The sequence below is a fragment of the Cetorhinus maximus genome, chromosome 5 (assembly GCF_964194155.1).
Source record: "Cetorhinus maximus chromosome 5, sCetMax3.hap1.1, whole genome shotgun sequence".
Lineage (NCBI taxonomy): Eukaryota > Metazoa > Chordata > Chondrichthyes > Lamniformes > Cetorhinidae > Cetorhinus > Cetorhinus maximus.
In genome coordinates, this window is record NC_135883.1 from 7,181,617 (window position 1) to 7,207,232 (window position 25,616).

The 25,616-nt window shown below is 45.3% G+C and overlaps 1 protein-coding gene across 6 annotated transcripts in view; it reads left to right on the forward strand.

The window, feature by feature from the left end:
• Positions 1 to 25,616, forward strand: part of dtnba (dystrobrevin, beta a) — a 461,468-nt gene that overhangs the window by 203,747 nt on the left and 232,105 nt on the right. The window lies entirely within an intron of this gene.

Genomic DNA, 25,616 nt, shown 5'->3' on the forward strand with positions numbered 1-25,616 from the left:
ACAGAGTTTTGGCACTGAATCACTGCAGTAAATTGCTCTGCACTTCAATGGCTCATCTTTATTTGTCCCTTTTGTAAAGTGGTAATCCAAGTTTGCCTTAATCGCTCACAGTGTGAGGAACAGCTCTGTAACGATTACCAATAATTTCGAACTGTCTATCCTTTCTTAAGGTTCTGAAAGCTCTGCTATTATTCTAGACACGTTTCTATACCTGGCCATACCAGTGTGAAAAAAGAATCCTTATAAACGGAAAAACAGATGAGAATAAAATCCACACCACAAAAGAACAGGAGTAGGCCATTTAACCTCTCATGCCTCTTCTGCTGTTCAATCAGATCATGGCTAATCTGTGCCTCAACTCCAATTTCCCAACTTTGTTCTTTGACATCCACACCTCACCTAAATATATTGAATGCAGTTGTGAAAATTACAATTCACCAGGATGCCCCAGTTTTTTTTCACATACTACAAAGTAAGCCAAGAAACTTAAACTAGAATTCTTGTTAAACCAACAATGTTATTGGGTAATGCTTTTCAATTTTAGAAACAGGAGTTTTTAATCTTGGAATTTTTCCTTTATTTTACTTGTGATTAATCGTGATTCCAATGACTTCAGCTTTCAATTGGGTGAGTTATAAGTCATTTTATTAGCCTTGCTGGCCAAAACGTGCCCAAATATGATGCATCTCCGGTTATCGTTTTGTGCCTTTCAAGTGGTTTAACAAGCATTTCATGACTTATGTAATGGCCACGTATATTAGCCCAATTTGGGAGAGTGAGAACTCTAGGTAGGTAAGCTAAAGAGCAGAATGTATACAGCTCAGTTCAGTGACGTGGCCATTGTCAGACTTCGGCATTAGAACGAAAGTATTTGCTTTTATGTGCGTAATCAACTTGTTAAGTTTTGAAACCTAAAGTAAATTGCAGTTCAGCTTTTTAAAATTGCTTGTGTGATTCAAACATTCAAACCAGGAGGCTTTGATTTCGAAGCTGGGAATGAAACTTAAGAGTTGAGCAGCACATTGGAGTTCAGTGGTCAAAGTTCAAAGTGTCCCTATATCCAGTTCTTCCAAATGCTTGGTCACTGTTGAGAAGTCACGTGGTTTTGAGGTGGAGATATAGTTTTCTGTGAAGCCAGCAATCCCCAGCAGCTTTTGCCCATCAACAACAGCATTTAACCAGTTCATGCAACAATTGCAGTAAAACGCATTTTGGTACAGCGACTGCCCCAGTGCTTAGGTGCTCTGTTGTTGAATTACTTCAGGTCAACAGATCTGCTTATGTCTGCCTGGGCTTGTCGTTTTTCCCCACCATTCTCTAAAAGCTTGTTAACAAGGCTTTAGCCGGCTTTACCAAAGCAAATGCGAGATTGGTTTTGTAATATGATTGCTGTTGCAATTGTGCCTGTCTGCCTTTTAGTATAATTTTACTGATAATGCTGATTGGTCAATAAGTCTGTAAGTAAATTGTGGTGCGTAAAATTCACTCCTGTTGGGTTCATAATTAGCTGCAATTTATTTCCGGTAAAATAAAGCTAAGAACAGTAATAACATCGTTTAAATATTGAGTAAGCTTTTTTGTTCTTTTTGCTTAACCTGACAAATTGTCTTACAAGATAATGTACAAGGCCGTGTTGTCCCCTAAATGACGCGGTGTTGTTACATTCCCAAGTAGCAGCAAAGTTTGCCGCTATTGAAGAAGGAAAATCTGGACCATTAGCATGAGAAATATGCACTTATAAAGTGATTTGCATTTCTTTTTGCCAGGCCCTTATACCCTCTCCCGTTCCTTCCCCAAAGCTGTGATTTCTTGAATTTCTGCTGCCAGCTCATCTCTATCCCTAGCCAATTTCTCAGGTTGAACCAGCCTTTTAGACGTCTTTACATTGTTATATATACCTAATGTCATAATGAAATCCGGGCAAGTGTAGAGTATTCCATCACACTCCTGAATTGAGCCTTGATGTAAGTTCTTAGGTTGAATAAAAAAGATTTGCATTAAAGATAGGAAGGTGGTTTTATATACATTCTCTGTAGAAATGGTTTACTGAGAAGATGATTTTTTTTATTCATTGAATTTCCTATTAAGCCAGATAGAACTGCAATTTCATTCAAACATATTCGCCCATAGAAGCTGGTTTTCAAATAGTAGAAGTTCAAAGGTTAATTTATTCACGAGTATAAGGACCCAGTATTCTGGATTTCTGGTAACACAGCTTTGAATCTCAGTGATGGCTCATGTGAGCACATAAAGTGTATGATAGGAACAGAGTAGACCATTCAGCTCATCAAGCCTATTCTGCCATTCAATTAAATCATGGCTGATCTGATGAACTGACCTGAATCTGATGAATTGTTGAACTTGTTACCCAGATGATGATGATTCCTATTGTACCTCGTCACCTTGCAAGTTGCAAGTGTTGAGAGAGCAGATGCTTTTGAGCTCATCGCATTGTTTTGTTTGCTATGGGCAAAGTGAAGTATCTTAATAGTGAGAGAACATAACATGCTATATTCTAAATCCTCTTCATTGAGTGAAGGTAGGTTGGCACTGGAAAATTGAAGATGTCTTCCAATTTAGACTGTCAATAACTTAGCATTTCAAATCAGTTGATTTTTGCGAGTTGTATACCAAATAAACCTCCCTTAGCTCTCCAGCAACAGTATCCCCAACAACAAGCAGACCCCAAAACGCACCATTGTGATATATTCCATTTGCCGCATTAGCTCTCCTGTAGCCAGTGTGAATGAGGTTGACAACTGTGTCAAACTAGGGGAAATTTTGTGCTATGGACCCATGCCCAACGGAACTGGACTTCATAACAGACAGGCAAATTTCATCACTCATGATTTCACAGTCCGCCTTTCAATTTACTTTCACTTGATTCAGCTATTAAAGAGGAAGAGATTCTGCCTCTTGGACTGGCGCTGATGACTGTGCAAACACCCTCACCTGTCAGTTAAAAATATTTATAATACTTTGATTTTTAACACCCACTGCCAATTGAAACTGGACATCAGAGAGGAAATCAATGGCATACTTACCTGTGTTCAGTCCTCTGGAACTGCTAGCGCAGCGCATTGAAAGGATGTTGATTGTGTGATAGAGCAAAAACTTTTGAGTTATCCTGGAATGAATTCAAAGAATGGCGCTCGCTTCTGCACAGTTATTGTGTCTAGATAGTCAACAGATTTGAGCTCACAGCTGGAGGAAATCGACCCCTCTACCTCTTCCAGGATGAATCTGATCATAACTGACAGTTCAAAATAAGCTAGTTGCGGTTTAGAAACACTTTGATTTGATTGGCGTGGGCTTTGGTGTTTGCAGTGCTCAGGATAAACTCTGCCCCAAATGTTTTAATTTATTTTATCAGGTTAGATTATGCGTTAGAATTTACTGGTGCGCTCTGCATGAGACTCATGATTTAGTGCAAAGCATTATTAAAGGTGTCTGTTAATTTTTCTGGTGGCGGTGTGATGTGTACCCTCTGCAGAATTCCAGCACTGCTGCACAGCAAGTCTGATGTGGAATGACAAGCCTCTATATAGGTTTCTGCATAATGCAACCTTTCAGGCAAAGTGAGACATTTAATATTAATAAACCATGATGGTAAGACAGACAGTAGAAATGCAGAGGAACACTCACTGGACTCAAAACGTGTTTGCAAATGAGACCAAGTGAAACGCTCGGGAGAGAAATGATATATATATTTTTTACAGGCAGTTTGGAATGAAAAGGAAATCTGTCAGATGAGATAAGCTTTTAAAAAAAAACAATGGTGGTGTTATTTCATCTGTCAGCATTGGTTAAATCAATGAATTAGAATTTTGTTTAGTACCACACAGCTATTTGAGAGTTTTGTTTATTGCTAAGTTAAGTTAGGATTGAGGTCGAAGAGAATAAGTTGCTTGTGCTGAGTATATTTAAAGCTCAGTCTTTTGGGAAACATGCACAGGGTGAAGTTTTGGAATAGTTTAGAGCCCATACAATAAAGAGATAGAATTTTTGGAACACACTGGACATCAGACATATTCTGTGCACTTTGCACTGTAACTTGCTGAAAGTGCGAGCTGGTAATGGCATGGCAAGCGCAGCAAAGTATCTGGGTCCTTAATGAGCAGTGAAATCAACAGTGTATCTCCTTAACCAATGAGAGTTAAGAATCAAGAAAGAATCAAGGGGCTGGCAGGGAAGGATGGTGAATTAGAATCTAATCAGCTGCAGAAAGAGAGAGAAAGAAAGATTGGGGTAATAAAGAAAAAAGAGGCAATTCCATGGTGTGTTAAGTTTGTTGGCCTGTTACCATGGAATAGTATAAAATTGTTTGCAGGATGCCATTGATGAAATGTGATACTGGTAATTATGGTAGTGAATTTAAATGCAGAAAATGAAAACTTTGCCGTCATTATTACTGACAGAATCGTTTAATATTATTTCCACATTCTGTTTTGTAAGTGTGTCTCTCTCGATTGTGATAGATGTGTTTCATTATTTGACCTTTTATTTTGTTTAATTTAATAGCAGAGAGCAAGAGTGTCATTGCAAAATCCAATCATGGTGGAACTATTTACAATGATTTAATTCACGCTGCTCAGTGTTGGATGAAACATGTACGAAGCTGAGCTGTCAATTCACAACGTTAGACTTCGTTCCAGATTTTTAAAATTGAATTCAAATTCCACCATCTGCCATGGTGGGATTTAAACCCGGCTACCCAGAGTATTACCCTGGGTCTCTGGAATACTAGTCTGGTGGCAATACCACTATGCCACCTACTAAGGCAAAATACCAGAGAATAGTTGTGCCTGTGGAATTGTATATCTGTGCTGCTCTAAACTAATCATTGGAACGTGAAACAATGAAAGATATTGCTCGGAACGCAGCAAGTCAATTCTGTGTGTGTGGAGTGAACAGACATTTCTCAAGTACTCAAAGTTCTGAAGTAGGGTCTGCAGCCAGAATGTAAATTTACTCAATTGCTCTAGATATGTCCACTAACCTTCTGTGCATTTCCAGCATTTTCTGCTTTTACTTCAGTTCTCCAACATCTGCAGACTTTGATTTGTTTGGAATCTGTGCATGAACAACCCACTGCTACCCATTGATGACAAGTTAGTAGCTCAAAGTGGAGCTACAATATTCCTTCACATCAATGCCTTGGATTCATACCCCCAGCGCAAATGAGTGAAATTTGCAAGTGATACCAAACTAAGAGGTACATTCAAAAACTGGAATTTAGCGCAATATTGATGTGGACAAACTAATGTTCAGATGAAATGCAATTCAGATGATGCCAAGTGCTGCAAATAGGATAAGTGGAAGTATACTTCGAAGTATACGTCGCATCTGTTCTGATGATACTACCTTCAAAAACAGTTCCTCTGACATGTCCTCCTTCTTCCTTAACCGAGGATTTCCACCCACGGTCGTTGACAGGGCCCTCAACCGTGTCTGGCCCATCTCCCGCGCATCCGCCCTCACGCCTTCTCCTCCCTCCCAGAAACATGATAGGGTCCCCCTTGTCCTCACTTATCACCCCACCAGCCTCCGCATTCAAAGGATCATCCTCCGCCATTTCCGCCAACTCCAGCATGATGCCACCACCAAACACATCTTCTCTTCACCCCCCCGGCGGCATTCCGTAGGGATCGTTCCCTCCGGGACACCCTGATCCGCTCCTCCATCACCCCCTACTCAACCCCCACCTATGGCACCTCCCCATGCCCACGCAGAAGATGCAACACCTGCCCCATCACTTCCTCTCTCCTCACCGTCCAAGGGCCCAAACACTCCTTTCAAGTGAAGCAGCATTTCACTTGCATTTCCCCTAACTTAGTCTACTGCATTCGTTGCTCCCAATGCGGTCTCCACTACATTGGAGAGACCAAACGTAAACTGGGCGACCGCTTTGCAGAACACCTGCGGTCTGTCCGCAAGAAAGACCCAAACCTCCCTGTCGCTTGCCATTTCAACACACCACCATGCCCTCCTGCCCACATGTCTGTCCTTGGCTTGCTGCATTGTTCCAGTGAAGCCCAACGCAAACTGGAGGAACAGCACCTCATCTTCTGACTAGGCACTTTACAGCCTTCCGGACTGAATATTGAATTCAACAACTTTAGATCGTGAACTCCCTCCTCCATCCCCACCCCCTTTCCGTTTCTTCCTGCTCCCTTTTGTTTTTTTCCAATAATTTATATAGATTTTTCTTTTCCCACCTATTTCCATTATTTTTAAATCTATACCTGTAATGCCCTGTTAGTCTTTCCACCCCACCCCCACTAGAGCTGTACCTTGAGTGTCCTGCCATCCATTCTTAATTAGCACATTCTCTTAGACAATATCACCACCTTCAACACCTCTTTGTTCTTTTGTCTGTGACATCTTTTGATTATCTGCTCCTATCACTGCTTGCTTGTCCCTACAACCACCCCCCCCGCCCCACCCAACTTCTCTCCCCCCACCGACCTTAAACCAGCTTATATTTCACCCCTCTCCTAATTTTACTCAGTTCTGTCGAAGGGTCATGAGGACTCGAAACGTCAACTCTTTTCTTCTCCGCCGATGCTGCCAGACCTGCTGAGTTTTTCCAGGTAGTTCTGTTTTTGTTTTGTATACAATGAAAGCTGTTTAAATAGCTAAGGATGAAGCAGAAAGAAACTAAAGAATCTCAAAAGAGTCTCAAATTTTAACCATGCTAAACCAAGACTGAGCAACAAAAACAATAGAATGTTAAGCTACATAACCAAAATATTTAAATGAAAGTAAAGGATCTTGTGATCAACTGAACAGTGATCTGGTCAGACCACATCAGACTGTGTCCAGTCAGATTTGGGCTCTTCAGCCTGGACAGGGGAAATCTGAGAAGTGATCATATTGAAGTAAGGGCATGAAAAAGACAAACCTATAGTATTTTTAAGTAAACAGCAAGGCTAGAACAATGGATAACATGTTTACCTAGTAAAAGGCAAATTTAGGACTGATATTAGGAAGTTCTCCTTTGCATCAATGTGATTAACACAGCGTGAACTTCCAGATATAGAGCAGTGGACATAAAATGCCTGGAATCATTTAAGCAACAATTAGACACATCAGTGGGAGCGCTGTCGGGTTTATCAGAAAGGATGTATTAGGATGTTTCGAGTTGCCTTCCTTTCGAGGAGGAAAAGGACATGTTAAATTAACTTTAGAAAGATCAGAAAATACTGCTAATTTTATTTTCCAAATGCTTTAAGGGCTCTTATTACTTTCCTCTCTATGCTATTTTAATGGTCATTAAAAATATATGGATTATCGCCTCCATTAAAGTTTTACACTGTAGAACTGACGGTCATTTATATCCTACGATTATGTAAGATAAGTACTAAAAGTTACGTTCACAGTGGCAGTTAATGTTACTTTTCTGTTGCCTTGCGCATCATCTATTTGTTCTGTGATATAACAGATTATCCTTTTAAAAATAAGCAACCCTTTCAAATTAGAGAAATTAAACTGTATTATGTTACGCAGCACAGATGATCTGGAAATGTTCTTATAAATGATCAGATAGTGAGATCGTTCCCAGGAAATGCTGTGGACCTCGCTTAATACCAGAGTGCTTCGTCTTCTCTTCGGTGTTAGTCCGTTCCCATCGGAGAAGCAGTTTTTGAAGAAACAAGTCACGTTGCCAAAGCTCTGTATTTTAGAGGTCAGCTAGCTGACTGTTATGCAACAGGAAAATAAGATTTCACAGCGGGCCCACTTAAACGGCAGAAGAAACAAGCAAAGTAATTGCCACTAAAGGCATTGGCAGATGCAGGGCAATCATCGTATAAATTCCGCATTTACTGGAGGCTGGGTAAATTTGTCAAGCGCTCAAGCTGTTTAACACATTGTTGTAGCTTGGACTGCAGTGTTCGGGCTCATGGTTGGCTGAAATTCTCTGGTATTAGAAGTAGAACAGCTTGCATTTATTCTGTAAATTTGGAAGATGACAGCAGCCTGCTTCTCTCCACATCGCATATGTTTCAAAAACTGTTTTAAAATTCCATTAATATTCACAAATGAATATGACCACATAATGCTTTTTACGACTGTCACAGACACAGTTTAAGTGCCAAGTCATTAGTTATAATATCTATTAGGTTCGCCTTCTTGTGGGGTTCCTGATTATTCAGCACTATTATGTTCATCATTTGTTTAAGAGTGAATGTGTGATGCTACCACAGTTCTATTATGTCTGATTTGACAGAAGGTTTAGTTTTAGCACTGTTGTCACAGGTACCTCTGTCACATTGACCTTGTACAGCTATATTACAGATTTTTTTTCAGAGTTATTAAAATGAAGGCAATATTTCAGCAAGTGACATTGACCTTGAGTTCACACCGCAGGACTTGATAAAAACAAAAAACTACCGCGGATGCTGGAAATCCAAAACAAAAACAGAATTACCTGGAAAAACTCAGCAGGCCTGGCAGCATCGGCAGAGAAGAAAAGAGTTGACGTTTCGAGTCCTCATGACCCTTCAACAGAACTGAGTAAAGTTAGGAGAGGGGTGAAATATAAGCTGGTTTAAAGTGGGAGTGCAGGACTTAAGTGCAGGACTTGATGCTGATCTGAGCTTTCTGAAGTTGGAAGTTGTTTCATTCCAAATTGTTGATCTCCTTTACCTTGAAAACACACAAAAAAAGCTCCATCTGCTGGAATCACAGACAACACACACTCTGCCTGTGATATGGTAGGTGTCTTTAATATATATTATATATACATACACTGACCATGAAGTAGAAGGTTAAGTAATTTTAGCAGTTTGAGCATTTTTTTTGTGTTTAAGGTGAAGTGGATCGTCAATTTGCATTCTTCAACATTGTTGACCACACCATTGTCCTCACTTTTGTTATCCAACTCCATCTGGCATTGCTTTATTTCGCTACTGCTTATCTAACCACAGCCAGAGCATCTCTAGCAATGGTTTTCCTTCTTGTACATGCACATGATTACCTGCAAGGTTCCTGAAGGACCTCTCTTTGTTCCCCTTCCCCTAGTTCAGGTACACGCTGCTCTTGAAAGCATCTGTTACCATGGAGTCTGCTTCCACACGTACACCCAGCTTTACCACTACACAGCCTTTCTTGACCCTGAATGACTCCCACACACATAGAGAAATATTGGGTCTCGAGGCAAGTCTTGCTTGTTACTGGATGCAAGTTGCATCCTTGGCAGTGTCCATCACGGCATTATCTTGTGCAAAGTCGTCAACACTTCCATGGAAGGACTAAGGAAAAATTCCAGCACCTGAAAAGGCTGATATAGATCATAGTTGAAGTGGCTTCTCCCTATGTGGATTACATGAGGAAGAAAGTTGATTTATTACTGCCCTCAGGAAGAGGACCTCCTGCTATTTTGTAATCCCAAAAATTATGAGGGGGGGGGGGTCACCAGATGAGGAGTCTTCATGGGCAGAATTTTGAGTTTGGTGGGCGGGTGTGATGAGTGGGCCTGGGAGTGGCCGGGAAAGGTGCCACTGCTCGTAATTGGCCCCCGGCCGCGATTTCACGCTGGTGGGCCAATTAAGGCCTGCCGAGCGTCAACGGGGGCTCCCTAATGGTTGGGGAGGGGCAGGCGGGGGAGGGGGGTCTGTCGGCTGCTGGGTGAGCGACCCGGCAGCCGGTTTAAAACCGGCACGGTCAGGCCCTGGAAGGCTGCCAGTGACAAAGGCGTCTTCGGCGTTGTCATCAGGAGATTATAAATTATGGATTCAAATGCGGCTGCAGACGCCAGGTGGGAGGGCAGGTCAGGTGGGCACTCAGCACCCCCGCCCCAATCCCGGTTTTCTGATGAATGCCTCATGGTCCTCCTGGAGGAGGTGGCTGCCAGGAGGGACACCCTTGTCCCCAGGGATAGGAGGAGGAGGAGGCTACTGCACCTTACAAACAGAGATTGGGAGGAGGTGGCAGTGCTGGTCAGCAGCCAGGATGTTGTGTGGCACACCTGGGTCCAGTGCCGCAAGAGGCTTAACCACCTGCTGCTGTGTTGGCATGGATCAGTGTGTTGTAGTGTTAAGGGCTGGCCGTGCCCCTTGTAGCTTGGGTGTGAGAGTTTGAGTGCCGACTGTCAAAGACTCCAGAGCCGGCCAAGAGGGTGAGCCCTGGCTGAGTCCCTTGTGGCTCGAGGGCCACGACTCAGATATGCCCTGCGAGGTGCTCCTCAGCTGGGGTTGGCCAGGCTGCAATGGCGCTGCAGGTGGAGAGTGGACTCATCAATGCTGCTCTGCCCTTTCAGGAGAAGATGGCCCATAACAAAATTGAAAGGTCGCGGACTGGTGGAGACCCCCCCCAAACCTCCTAACCCTCACCAGATATGAATAGGAGGCCTTGGAACTGGAGAGGCGCCACACACCCCGGCAACCGGCTGCGGAGAGGCTGGGGTGTCAGACAAAAGTGCACTGAGGTGAGAGTTTTGGATGGTGCAAACATTCTTGTGTCATCTCATCATTGATGGGAGCCTCAAAACTGGATTCCCCATTGATCATTGAAAGATGCTGGCACCTTGATGCTGATCTCCATGGTCTCACCAGGGTGCCTGGCATGCACAGTGATAGTGTGATGACTTAAACTAATGACATGTCACTGTTCTCCCTTACGTTTGCCACCACGCACCCAATCACAGGACCCCGGAGACCCAGCCCTGATGCCAGAGGACCGCCAATTCCTGATGCACCTGTGTCACACCCACTCTCTGAACTAGGCACCAGCGCAGATACCAGCACCTTGGTGGGCATTAGATCTTTAGCTAGAGTGTCGGTGCACAGCGCTGAGGGCACTTCGCACTCGCTTGAGGTGCATGTGGAGGCAGAGTGTGCCCAAGTGCCGGCAGTTGGAGGACTGCTGGAGACCAGGACGATGCTGAGTCGAAGGCAGATGATGAGCCTCTGGAGTTGTCCATTAGGCAGCAGATTCTGGATGTGCAGGAGGATCTGGCGATGATCCATGAGGGTCTGCGTGCCATGGTCTCTGTTATGGAGGAGTCCATGCGCAGCATCAGCACTGCATTGACCCACATGGCCAAGCGCACTGAGAGGCAGCTCCAGGAACAGAATCAGGGTTCCAGGGGTTGTGCTCGGACCTGCAAATCCTCACACTGGCACTGACTTCAGGTGGTCAGTGCCAGTGTGGGAGATGGATGGGACACCCAGTATCCCAGCTAGGTGCCCGTCTATCAGTGGTGAGTAGGGAGGTCAATGAGAGTGACCTCACATTGGCGCATGAGCTGCTTGTTGTCTCTGCGGGCTCCTCCCAGGGCGCTCCGGATGAGGGCAGCAGCTCCTCTGCCCCTCTGCCAGTGTCGGTGGCATCTGATGAGGCTGCGGCGACTGGGGAGATGCCAACTGTGGCACTGGCCGCTCCCTCCCAGGCGGGGCCAGCACAGGCTCCACTGGCCAGAGGACGACCACCAAGGTCATCGAGGCCAACAGGACAGAATAGTCAGCAGTCTGTCTCCAATGCCTGTATGAGCAAGGGAAGAGCACCAAGACGCAGCACTCACTAACGTAAGTTTAAGGAATCTTGAGCACAAGAGGTACTGGTCATGGGTGATCTTCTGTTGTGCAATGTTTTGTTTATTTTAACTGGTCTGGGTTGAAGACCAGAGAAGGTTCTGTTAATTTGTTTTGACTGTCAACATGCGATAAATGTTATTTTGTCGTAATGGCCTGAGTATGCTTCACCTTTTTTATTTATTGTGGTGCAGGGTACGCCAGTGTGTAATGCTGGGTGTGGGTGGCTTGAAAATTTATTACACAGGCACTGAGTGGACTTTTGGGTCAAAGGAAAGGGCCATTTCAGACATCCTGGATGGAGGCAGCAGCCCTGGCTTGAGGTGGTAGCGCTTATTTGGCAGCCTAGATGAAGGAGCGTTGGATCACAGAATTGTTACGGTGTAGAAGGAGGCCATTCGGCCCATCATGTCTGCACCGGCTCTCTGATCATTTTAACTTAGTGCCAATGTCCTACCTTTTCCCTGTAACCCTGCACATTGTTTCTGTTTAAATAAACATCCAATGCCCTCTTGAATGCCTCAATTGAACCTACATCCACCACACTTACAGGCAGTGCATTCCAAACCCTAACTACTCGCTGTGTGAAAATGTTTTTTTAACCTCGCTTTTGCTTCTTTTGCAAAACACTTTAAAACTGTGCCCTCTGCTTCCCGGTCCATTTACCAGCGGATACAGTTTCTCCCTTCCTACTTTGTCCAGACCCATCATGATTTTGAAAACTTCTATCCAGTCTCCTCTCCAAGGAAAACGGCCTCAACTTCAACCTTTCCTCATAACTGAAGTGTCTCATTACTGGGACCATTCTCGTAAACCTCCTCCTGTACTCTCTCCAATGCGTTCGCATCTTTCGTATAGGCCAGGATTTTCCATGCGTCAGGTGTGGGCGGGACCGCCTCCCATGATCAGCTTGACACCGCGATTTCACGCGGGTGGGCCTATTAAGGCCTGCCCAGCATGGATCGTGAGTGGTAGCGCTGAGCACTACCTGTGCGGGCGAGGGGAGGAGAGGGAGTTGGGTCCAGCGCTCCCTCGTCCATACTCGGAGCTGCCTCAGGGAGATTGAAGTGCTTTTTAAAGACATTATTCAAAACATTAAAAATATAATGAAACATGTCCCCTCACGTGACACAGTCACACGAGATAGGACATTGTTTTTATTTTCAAAATAAAGTCCTTATATAATCAGTATTAGCTTTAGGAAAACTCATTCCACTTGTGGATGAGGTTTCCTAAAAGACATATAGGCCACTTGGCCTTTTCGTCTGCCCGCCAACCGTTCGGTTGGACGGGCAGCGTAAATTTGGAGTTAGTTAGTACATTAATGACCTTTAATAGGCCTTTCAATTATCGGTGGGTGCGTAGTCGACCCCGGCGCGCGCCCACCGAACGAAATATCGCAAAACAGCGCGATGACGTTGGGACGCACGCCCGATGTCATCGCGCATCATTTAACGTTCCGGCGTGTTGGGCCCGCCCTTGCATGCCGAATGTAAAATTCTGCCCATAGCGTGGCACCCAGAACTGTACACAATACTCCAGCTGAGGTCAAACCAGTGTCTTCCATAAGTTCATCAGAACCTCCCTACTCTTGTACTCTATGCCCCTATTAATGAAGCCTAGAATACTGTATGCTTTAGAAACAGCTACCTCTACCTGTCCTGCCACCTTTAATGACGTATGTACATATACACCCAGGTCTCTCTGCTCCTGCACACCCTTTAGAATAGTACCCTTTATTTTATACTGTCTCTCCATGTTCTTTGTACCAAAGTGTATCACCTCACACTTCTCCACATTGAACTTCATCTGCCGCCTATCTGCCCACTCCACATGTCTTTTTGAAGTTCCACACTGTCCTCACAACTTACAATTCTCCCAAGCTTTGTTTCGTCCACAAACTTTCAAATTGAACAAGGCGTCCCTGGTGTCCCTGCCACCCTGGAGGTTACCGAGGTCTGCCTCCACGCCCTCAGCATTCCCCTCACCGTGCTCCTCTTCTGACTCTCTACTGGATTCATCCTCTGTAGCCTGTAGAGCTGCGTCAAGATCCTCTTCCTCCAGTGGGTCCCCCCTTACAAGTGCCAGATTGGAGATCGCAGCATGCGACCACTATCAGTGACACCTGCTCTGGGGGATATTGTATTGCTCCCCCTGAACAGTCCAGGTATCGGAAGCGAATCTTCAGAAGATCCATGGTTATCTCTACAACAGCCCTTGTGGAGGCGCGACTCCTGTTGTACCGCTGCTTGGTCTCTGCTCTTGGGTGACGGAGAGGCGTCATAAGCCACCTTTTTAATGGACAGCCCTTGTCACCCAGAAGCCATCCATATAGTCGGGCTCGAGAGATGAACAACCTTGGCAACTGGGAGTGTCTGAGGATGTATGAGTCATGGGAGCTGCCTGGGTACCTTGCACAGACTTGTAGAATCTGCATCCTGTGATCACACACTATCTGCACGTTCATGGAGTGGAAGCCCTTCCTGTTGACGAAGGCACCGGGCTCACCTGCTGGCGCCTTGATGGCCACATGTGTACAGTCTATAGCACCCTGGACACGGGGGAAGCCAGCAATGGCCGTGAAGCCTCTGGCTCGCTCTGCCTGGCTGGCCTCATCCATACAGAAATTAATGAAAGTCAATACCCACCTGAACAGAGCTTCTGTCACCAGCTTGATGTAACTGTGGACAGCTGATTGGGAGACTCCACTCAGATCCCCCACTGAGCCCTGGAAAGAGCCAGATGCATAGAAGTTGAAGGTCACTGTGACCTTCAGAGCCACTGGCGTGGGGTATCCACCCACACAGTCAGAGTGGATCTCCGGCCCAATCATCTGACAGAAGGAGGTCACTATCTCCCTTGAGAGGCAGAGCCTCCTTCGGCATTGCCCCTTGGACATATTTAGGTGGCTACATCACTGCCTGTAGGCCCTGGGAGCAGGATAGTGCCGTCTTCTGTGGCCCCTTCCGCCCTGGACTGCTGCTTGGCCCTGCGCCCCTTGTGCCTGCGCCTCTCCTCCCACAGGTCCCTGCCCTGGAAGCTGTGTTGGAACACCTGGCCTCCTCTCCTTTCTGTCCCTCTTTTCCTCCTGAGAGGAGATTCCACCAGTGGAGACCGTAACCACCATTACCAAGGTAAAGGGAAGGCTGCCTGATACCTGGAAGGGTCCACATGGTCTGAATCCTCTGGGGTCCTTGGAAGACACCAAGGAGACTTGAAATGAGGCCTGGAAATGTAACAGTGAAGCCCCAAACAGAGCTGAACCTGCCAAATACCAATAAGCAACCAGCAGCAAATTCTCTCCAAAACTCCTCACTACTCCCACTGGCAATGCTGCTGACCCTTTTTATCCGGCCCGTGGATGAGGTTTTTGAAATTGTCGCCTGGCCGCCTGCCCGTTTTGCCCGTGCGATGAGCACGAAATTTCGCGGGCAACGAAAAATCGGCATCAGTTCCCTTTTTACTTGCCTTAACTGGCCTCTTAATTTATGGCGGGCGTGGCTCTGTCACCCACGCGCGCGCCCACCCACCAAAATATTGCGCGAGTGCTTGATGATGTCAGCACGCTTGCCCGATCTCATTGTCCGCCATTTTACGCTGTAGTGGGGATGGGTGCGCGCCCGCTCTCTCAGTGAAAAATCCTGCCCCGTGGACTTTGAAAGAATGAGAATAACCTTCCCCGAAAGATTATTTCAATTGATTGCTTAATTTGGGTGTTTATAATTCTCTTTGTTTTAAGAAATACAGATTGGAAAAAAATACACACTGCTAAAGTAAACCTGCCTGGACACAATTAACCTACTTATCACTCGGGTGCTGTACCCGTGAAAATAAGGGACAGCAAAAGATGAAAACAGACCTGGTAATGTTTGTTAAGCTTCAATTAAATTCTTAAGGCCTTTGGCTATTGGATGTCACTAACTTCTTTGAACATGAAATAAGATGAACAAACTACTCCTTTTTATTAAGACAACTTCCTTTATTGGCCAAGCGTGTTGAAGGATAGACTATGATTTTCCTCATGCAGTGTGTCCGAATGATCCCCAGGAGCTATTTTCTTCAGAGGAAGCAGACCTACCAAAAGAGGAGCAGCTCCGACATTTTCAGAAACTGGTGCTGATTCCTCATGTAGGAGACAGAAATAGAAGCCGCGCTGAAGCTCCCCTTATAATTTTGAGCTGGTCAGCAGCTGAAATCTTTGTTGGCAGGAATTTCTGACTCTTCATGCGGCCCGATGAATGAACGAGCGTAAAATGACGTCGGGCGAGCGTCCTGACTCACCCGCGCGATATTTCAGTCGGCGGGCACGCGCAGGAGTCGGCAACGCGCCCGCCAACAACGAAGTGGCCTATTAAGGCCCTTAATCAACTAATTGTTTGGAATTTTTTTGCTGCCCGTCCAACCGTTCAGTTGGCCGGGTGGACGAAAAGGCCAAGCGGCCTTTGCATTTTTGGTGAAACCTCATCCATGGGCAGGATGAGGTTTCGTCCAGTGATTTAAAAAAATAAATAAATAAAAGCCTTTTGCACTCATATTTTACACGTCCCTGCTCATGCGACAGAGTCACATGACAGGACATGTTTTCATTATATTAACGTTATTTATATTGAGAAACATCTTCAGCTCCATGAGGTAGCTCTGTGCCTGAGGGAGCTCTTACTGCGCGCACCTGCGCGAACATCAGTGCTCGTGCCCCTCCCACACCCACCCCCCCCACCCCAGTAGCGTGCGATTCACGCTAATTGGCCATGTCGGGGCCCGATCGCAGTCAGCTTCGGGACCGCTCCCGGGGCCTGCCCGCTGCGCCCGCTCGACAAGGGCAAAATTCAGCCCATAGAATCACACGGCACTAAAGAAACCCATTTGCTCGTTCTGTCTCTGCCAGCTCTCTCTTTGAAAGAGGAATCAAATTAGTGCCATTCCCTTGTCCCTGAATCATAACGTGGTAGAGCACCTGGAGAAGGCATAGGACCCCGCGTTCCTCAAGATATTTTGTGGGAGGGTCTGCGGGAATGTGAGGTCTCTCTACTTGTGGAGCAAGAGTTGTGTCCACGTTCTCGCCATTGAGTTGAATTTGTTCAGGGCGGGCGTGGGGCTCCACCAAGGATGTGCCTCGTCACCACCCCTGTTTTGTGATTTTCGTGGACAGGATTATCAAGGTACAGAGAGTATCCAGTTTGGGGCTTGAGAGTGGCATCTCTGCTGTTTGCAGATGATGGTGTGCTGCTCGTCTCCTCCAACTGTGATCTCCGACACGCACGCGAACGTTTCTCTGCCGAGCATGTTTCGACTGAGATGCGGATCAGCACCTCCAAATCTGAGGTCGTGGCTCTCTCCCGGAAAAGAGTGGGTTGCTCTCTCCAGGTGAAGGGGGAACAGCTTTCCTTAGTGGAGGAGTTCGAGTACCTCGGGTCCTTGTTCCCGAGTGATGGCGGCAAGAGTGCAATTGACCAGCGGATCGGTGCGGCGCTGCAGTTCCGCGGGTGCTCTACTGGTCCGTGATAGTGAAGCGTGAGCTGAGTTTTAGGATGAAGCTCTTGGTTTACCGGTTGATCTACGTCCCCATCCTCACCTATGGTCATGAACTATGGGTAATGACGATAGGTCTAAGATTGCGGGTACAAGTGGTGGAAATGAGGTTTCTCCGCAGGGTTGCTAGGCATACTCTCCGGGACAGGGTGAGGAGTTCGGCAATGTGGGAGAGCCTTGGAGTAAAGTCACTGCTCCTCCAGATCAAGAGAGGGCCAGTTGAGGTGGTTTGGGCATTTGATAAGGATGCCCCCTGGTAGGCTCCCACTGGAGCTGTACCGGGCATGGCCCACTGGGCAGAGACCTCGAGGCCAACCCAGGACACGCTGGAGGGATTACACCTCTCAGCTGGTCTGGGAATGCCTGGGAAACCCCAGGAGGAGCTGGAATCTGTGGCTGAGGAAAGGGAAGCCTGGTTGGCCCTGCTCAGCTTACTGTCACCTCGACCCTCACCAGGAGAAGCGGTGAGAAAATGGATGGATGGATCATAGAACACAGAGAGTGGCCATTTAATTTCTGGTATCTTGGCAAAATTTTCTTAGTGTTGGGGAGTGGGTGGAGGCTGGATTTCACAGTGGTTACGTAGATCACTTCTGGGACCTGAGTTAGAACCCAGCTCAATATCTCCTAATGGAAGTCTTCTTTCTCAGCTGACCGGTAAAGACCGATGTGATGTGAGTTTCGATCGCTCTTTGGTACCTGTGAAAGTCATGAATAGTCCCTGTTGTTTCATTAATCTGCATCTCAACAAAAAATTGTCTTGGCAACTTGTAACTTGATGAGATTTTCAACAAACTTGATATGTGACTTCCTACAATTCCATTTTTGATTCATTTAAAAAAAAAATGTAGCTACAGCAAGAAGGCCCAGCCAATTAGCCACACAAGCTGTGCCCATTACAACCTCGAGGGGGAAACCATTGAGAGGTTTGTCATCCAAATTGTCGTGGAGGCTGCTGCAGCCCAGAATATCTTTGGAACTTGTGCCTTCAATTCATGTGTGGTGTCCAAGCGGTAAAATAAATGACATTTCCTCTTTTGGTATGAAGAAAGAGTAGGAACCATTCACGGGAGGCCCGATAGAACAGAATGTCTCTTCCACCATTCGGGTCAGGTGCTTTCATTCTATCCAGCACATCGCTTCTGGGTGTGCCTTAATCAGGGGGAAAATTCTGCCCTATGTATTGAGAACTATTGAGCCTGCCAAATATTCTCATCCAGTAACAGCATTTTGCATATTACAGATTGTTTTGTCAATTTGTATCATTCGATGTTCCAATTTTAATTATTCTGAAATTTACTCACTATTTCCTTCGTACTGCTGACAGTAGTGGTGGGAAACTACCACTGAATACAACAAATAACCCATGAGTATAAAAACAAAAAACTGCGGATGCTGGAAATCCAAAACAAAAACAGAAATACCTGGAAAAGCTCAGCAGGTCTGGCAGCATCGGCGGAGAAGAGCAAAGTTGACGTTTCGAGTCCTCATGACCCTTGAAGGGTCATGAGGACTCGAAACGTCAACTTTGCTCTTCTCCGCCGATGCTGCCAGACCTCCTGAGTTAACCCATGAGTATAAATGTTCTGTCTTCTGTGCATTGATAGTTACATATCCTTCTGTGTCACCAGTTTTATCCCTGGAGAGACTTATGTGAGTCTAGCCCATTTTCTGACAATAGTGGAGTCCTGTATTCTCATTAACATTCCTGGAAACATTCATTGGCATAATTCTATATCTTGCCAACTGCCCGCTACAGTGTGCAGTACCATTACCGTTACCAGTTGGAATATATTATAAGAGATATTAGGAATTCCAATAAACAACACTAAGCTATCATAAGATTGGAATTTATCCAGTTTAGCTGTATCTATGTATGATATTCGGCAGACTTGCCTCATCAAGAACCTGCCAACATAGTCCAATGGATACAATGCCATAAAAGACAGATGCAACTTTGGTAGCACAATACATGACTTCAATTAAATATTGTACCATTATTTTAAGCTTGGCACAAAATTTTGACACTCTTAGAAAATCAGTCTTTGGTCTTTGATACTAGCTCGCCATCCTTGCAGTTAGTGGTCCAGCAAAAATAACTTCTTAATTACGTAGCATGTTAAATGATTTATATAAAAAAATCCAAGGTACATCATAAGTCTTAGTGGGACAAAGCTGAATGTTGAGCCAAAAAAAGATATTCTGAGAGCTGACCAAAAGCTTGGTCAATGAGGTGGGATTTAAAGACTGTCTTAAAGGAAGAGAAAGAGAGGTGGAAAAGTTTCAGGAGAGAATTCTATTGTGTGAGCTAGACAGCTGAAGGGGAGATGGATGCCGAAGAGACCAGAAGTGGATGAATGGAGGCTTTGGGGTTCAAGAATTTGTAGGGCTTGTGGAGGTTACAGGAATAGGGAGAGTAAGGCGATGAAAGGAATTAAACAAAAGGATGATCATTTTTAATTGGAGATGTTGGGTAACCACGAACGAGGACAGAGTGAGCAGAACTTGATGCAGATTTGGATACTGGCTGCTGAGATTTCCATGGCCAGAAGTTTACCTTGCACTGGGGATTGGAGGCCAGTCAGGATATCATTGAATAGTGAAGTCTGAAAGTGAACAAAGCATGGATGAGCTTTTCAGCAGCAAATGAGCTGAGCTGGGGCAGATATGGGTAATCTTATGGAGGTTTAAATAACCAGGCTTTATAATGGCGAGGACATGGGGCTAAATAGGGCAACAAAATGTCTGATTCAACCTGTGACAGTGGCCAAGGAGAGGGGTGTGATTAGGAAGTGGATGCAAAGCTTTTGTTGAGGACTCAAGTTGATGTCTTTGGTCATTCCAATGTATAATTAGAGGAAATCGTGGCTTGTCCAAATCTGAATGTTAGACAAGATGTACGACGGTTGACATGAAGTGGAGGACTCTGGGGAGGTGGTGCTGTAGAATTGGGTGCTGTCATGTAATTGTGGAAGCTGACGCATTGAGGACAGTTTGAACTTAACCCACCCATTGGGAAAGACATGGGTGGTTTTGGTTAAGTAGGATGAGGCCTAATGACACTGGATGTGGTCCAGTAAGTTCTGGCAATGGATGGCTAAACCAGTTGTGCACTAAGATATGCCATAGTCTGCATTCCTTGAACATGATGAAATGAAGGTGGGGGACATATGAGGCGGTGGGGGAGGGTAGTGACAAGGATGGGAGAAAGTAAAGATGGGTACATGCTCATCAAAGGTGGACGTAAGGGGTGGTTTAGTAGATCAAAAGCTGAAGAACTATAGAAGGCTCAAAACTAGGCAGCTTGGAAGGACAGTTCCGTGGCTTGGGGAGTTTTTTTTTCAAGACAGAAGGAAATGGAAGTGATAAGTTATGGGTGATGAGGGACATCAGCTATACTCTCCCAAGTTTATTTGTCAACAAAGTAAACAAATACGTATGTAAAAGGAAAAAGAATCAGAATGGTTTTTATTCATTCATGGGATGTGGGCGTCGCGGGCTAGGCCAGCATTTTTTTGCCCATCCCTAATTTAAGGGCCAACCACGTTACTGTGGGTCTGGACTCACAGCCAGACGAGGTAACCAGATGAGTTTTTTTTCAACGATGGTCACCATTAGTCTTTTAATTCCAGATCTTTGTTGAATTCCAATTTCACCATCTGCTGTGGCGGGATTCGAACCCAGAGCATTATTACCCTGGGTCTCTGGATTGCTAGTCAAGTGACAATACCACAATGCCATCTCCTCACCTCCCCATGAGGCTGAAGTGATATGAAATGGATGCTGGGAAACTTGTGGAACCTTTCAGAAAGAGCCATTAGTCATTGGTGAGCCTTGATGGTAAAAAAGTTAAACTGTGGGAGCACCCTCTCATCAAACCAAACCCTGTCGGGTTTCTCAGGTCAAGTGGAGTGCTCCAGCCCTGAGCAGCTAATATAAAACCGACTGGGTGTTTAACCTGTGATCCTACTGCTTGTACAGCTTAGTTGCTCATTGTCAATGTCTTAGCAGGATTACCCAGTCCTTCAGTGTCATTCTCAAGTTCCTTTCTGACAAAAACCTAGGTTACATTGACTCCAGGTCAAGTTCCGTCTTGATTTTAAAATTCTCAAACTTGTTTTCAAATCCCTCACCCCTCCCAACCTTTGCAATCTCCTCCGAGATAAGGAGCACACGAGTGTTAGGAGCGGAAATTTGTAGGCAAGTGAAACTTAGAGATGGGGACAAGTATGTCACAACGAGGAGGCAAATGTTCTGAAAGCCTTTGGAAGAGCTGATAAAGCACCTCAATGGATTCCTGGCCTTTATTGAGGTTGCAGTGAAAGGGCTGAACACATGGGCCAGGATATTGAGTGCCGGGGGGGGACGGGGCCTGTTCACCAACATGCAAAATGACGCCGGATGACTTTGGGCAGAACTCCCGATGTCAACCAGCGGCATTTCAATTTTCAGGTTGGCGGGGGCGCAGACGAATCAGCTGTGCACCCGCCAACCTGCCATCGGCCAATTGAGGCCATTTAAAAACTAATTGAGCGAGTTAATGGACCTGCCCCGTCCGACCTTAAGGTTGGCGGACAGGCCGGGAGCCTTGGCGGGCTTCAGAAAAAACATCAAACCTCATCCATGAGCAGGATGAGGTTTCATGTAGGTTTTTAAAAATTTAATAAAAGTTTGAATGAAAATGATGGACATGTTCCCAACTCATGTGACAGTGTCACACGAGGCGACGTGTCAGGGAAAGTTTAATTTTGTGCATTGACCATTTTTGAATTTGGCACCGATCTCCCTGAGGCAGCACTTAGCCGCAGGGAGATGAGTGCGATGCGGGCGTGAGAGCGCGCTCGCGGCTGAGGGAATCCCCCCCGTCCCCGCACAGGGAGCGCATAGCACTTCCTGACGGACGCCACGATGGGCGGGTCTTTATTTGGCCCGCCCACATAAAATGGCGGCATGACCCCCGATTGGGGGCGCCGATCGGAGGTGCACCTGCACGCGCCCGCTCCTGCACTCCCTCCCCCCCTCTGCCAACAGGGGGAAAATTCTTCCCATGATGTACAAAATTGAAGGCGTAAACATCCTTTGTGCAAGCGTGAGGTTGCAGGTAGCCTGTTCTGTCACTGCATAATTTTCCCATGCATTTTGATCAGTTGGCATTAAGGCAGAAAGTACAGGTCTCCATCTGGCTCTTGCCACCCTAGGATTCCAGAGCTGGAAGCAGGTGGCTGTGGCAAATATGGTGACTGCAGCCACTCAGATTGGCGATCATCGTCCTGGCGTGTATTCACTAACGCAGAATCTCATTTTGATTCTTCAAATTTACCTCACGATGCTATTCATTACTCCACAACCTTGGATATCCCAGTGACACTGGGTGTTCTTTATCCATTGCTGTAGACAAGGCATTAAACTTGAACTAAGATATTTCAGCAGCGGATGAACTGTGACAGTTGGAAATCGAGTGTTGTTATAGAGGTGGAAGCACGTGATCTAGGGGATGGCGTGGATAAGTGACCTCAAGTTCATCTCAAGGTAAAATGTGATACCAGGGTTGTGAACAATCTGGTTCAACATCAAGCGGTTATCAGGGAGAGTGGTAGAGATGCTAGCTAAACTTGTAGATAACTTTGAATGGACCACACTTGGAGTCCTGTGGACAGTTCTGGTTTCAACATTATTGAAAAGATAGAGAGGCACAGGAAGAAGGTGCAAAAAAAATTCACTAGAAAGATACCAGAGCTGAGAGATGAAAACCTATCTGGAATGGTTGAACAGGCTGGGGCTCTTTTCTGCAGAAAAGAGAAGTCTGAGGGGTGACCTGATGGAGGCCTGTACGATTGAGAGGGTGGGCATAGAAAATATGTTTCCATTTGCAGGCAAGAGCAGAACTAGGGCAATAATTATAATCACTAATAAATTGAATAGGGAACTCGGGAGAAACCTTTTTTCCTAACTCGGAGGATGGTCAATTAGAATGTGGAATTCGCGATCACAAGGATTATTTAAGGTGGATAGCATAGATGGATTTAGGGGGAAGCTAGATAAGTATATGAAGGAGAAAGAAATAGAAGAATATGTTGATGGCTAGACAGAGAAAGAAGAGAGGAAGCTCATGTGGAGCATAAGCACCAGTATGGGCCAATTGGGCTGAATGGCCTGTTTCTGTGATGTAAATATTGTGTTCATAACGCGAACTGAAGACCATACTTAATAGTCAAATGCCTGATTTTAACATTTACATTGAAACAGTTGCAGCTAGCATGGGTTGATTATAATTGCCTGACTATAAAATCTGAACAATTCTTAATGTTCAGTGTGCAGGGCAGAGATCTTTCTGGGGAATTGGAAACCAGCATTCACTGTGCGATGACATAACCCCAGGGCCAATTCTGCTTTAATCTATTGCTGTTTGGTTTCACTTTGAAAAGGGCTCTTAATGTAATCAACAGCAGGCGGTGAAGCCGATTTCATGTCACCATGCTGCATTTTAAGGCATTACTGTTATTGCAATTGGAATGCAATGACTAATGCTTTATAATTATTTCTCCATGCAAAATTAGTTAATTAAAACAATTCACACTGAAAGCAAGAGTTGCTGTTAAAGGAAACCACTTTTCCACCCTGGACATAAGCTACCCATCATAAAATAATTGGATCTGCTTCTGCATTAGAAAGGAAATGGTATTAAAAGCAAATACCTTGCATGTAAAAGCTTACACCCGTGGAATTATTCCATTTTTAACATTTCTCCTGCAATATGAAGGAAACCGAGTTCAAAGTGAAAAGATTTCCCTTTTCGTTTTACTTTGTCTTTCATCAGAGCCTGAAAACACAGTCCCTTGGGCATTTCTGCAGCTATTTTTTTTTTTCCTCTCTGTGAATTGGCAAATGTTTTTCAGATCAGCAATCTTTCAGAGATGTGAGAACACGGAATGTGTGCCTGGAGACCAACAGAGAATTTCCCTTCACCTGAAAGACAATCTTTAATCACAATGATCCCCATTTTCTGGTGTGTAGATATGTGCTGATGATTGCTATGATGAATGAATCAAAACTAGTGGTTATAGTTTAGTGTCTAGGCTGGAGAAGGATTAAAACTCATGGTTGTTGTCTCATACTTGGTTCAAGCCTTTTCAGGATAGACTAACATAGCATTTCCAGTACAGGAGCAGACTACTTGGTCCAACTGGTCTGTGCCAGTATTTGTGTTGCACGTAAGCATCCAACAGTCCTAACTCATCCAGCCCTACCATCATGATGTTCATAATTTTTATCTAGCATCCCTTTAAGTACACACTCCTAAACTATTCAATGTGGCAGCAAGTTCCATAATTACTCTCGAGGTAAAGAAGATTCTCCTGAGTTCCTTATTGGATTTCTTGGTGACTATCTTCTATTTATGAATTATGGATTTCCCACCAGCAGTTAAGAGTCTGTATATTGATGCACTGCAGTTGTTAATGTGGTTTTACGGCTGGTACTCAAGGTGTTTGAAGATGAGGGATTGGGATAGCAATGAGGCTATTGGAATCACTGCTTATTTTTGTTGATGTTTCCACAGGTGGCAGAGTGGTATTGTCACTGAATTAGTGTGCCAGAGACCCAGGGTAATGGGTCAAATGGTGAAATTTGAATTCAATAAAAATTTGAAATTAAAAGCCTGATGACCGGAAAACCATTGCCGATCCTTGTAGGGAAGGAAATCTGCTGTCCTTGCCTGGTCTGGTCTACGTGTAACTCCAGACCCACACCAATGTGGTTGACCCTTAAAATGCCTTGTGAACGAGGGCAGTTAGGGATGGGCAATAAATGCTGGCCTAGCCAGTGAAGCCCTCAAAAATATCATCATTGTCATCATTAAGGACCTAAGTACCATTTAAGCCTGATATTTGAAGCTGTCATACCTTTCAGGATAGTAGTCACATTTTTTCTTACAATTGTCTTTTGATTTGTCACAAAACTGCAAAACGAACATTCTGAGTTACATAGAATAATTTTGAGTTGTAACAAATAATGGATGTGACATCTGCATCCTATATAGAATTGTAACTGTTTAAAAAAAAAATGGCATTAACAGTTACACAGGGTCGGTCCATAGAGGCCTCCACTTAGCTAAAAGGCCCCAGATGCTTTCTCTTTTCTTCTTCTTCACAAAGAATTAGGATCACCAGTCTGTTGATCATAGTTGATCCTTTTACTTAATAGGAACACTTGGTGTTCCAAACACTGTTAGTTTTCCATCCTAACAGGTTCAGAATTGTCACTTGAAAACTAAAAATTATGGGCGGAATTTTCTGCCTGTCGGGCAGGCGGGCCCGACCCAATCTCCGGTGGGCGGGGAGCCGATCCCCGCCAGAGAAGTGGGCCCCGCCGCCATTTTACGTGGGCGGGCCAATTAAGGCCCACCCAGCGTGACGTCCGGCGGGAAGCGCTATGTGCTTCCTGTGCGGGCGGAGGGGGGATTTCCGAAAAGCGAGAGTGGGCTCTTTCGCGCATGCACATGAAAGAGCGCACATCTCCCTGAGGCTAAGTGCAGCCTCAGGGAGATCGTTTCCA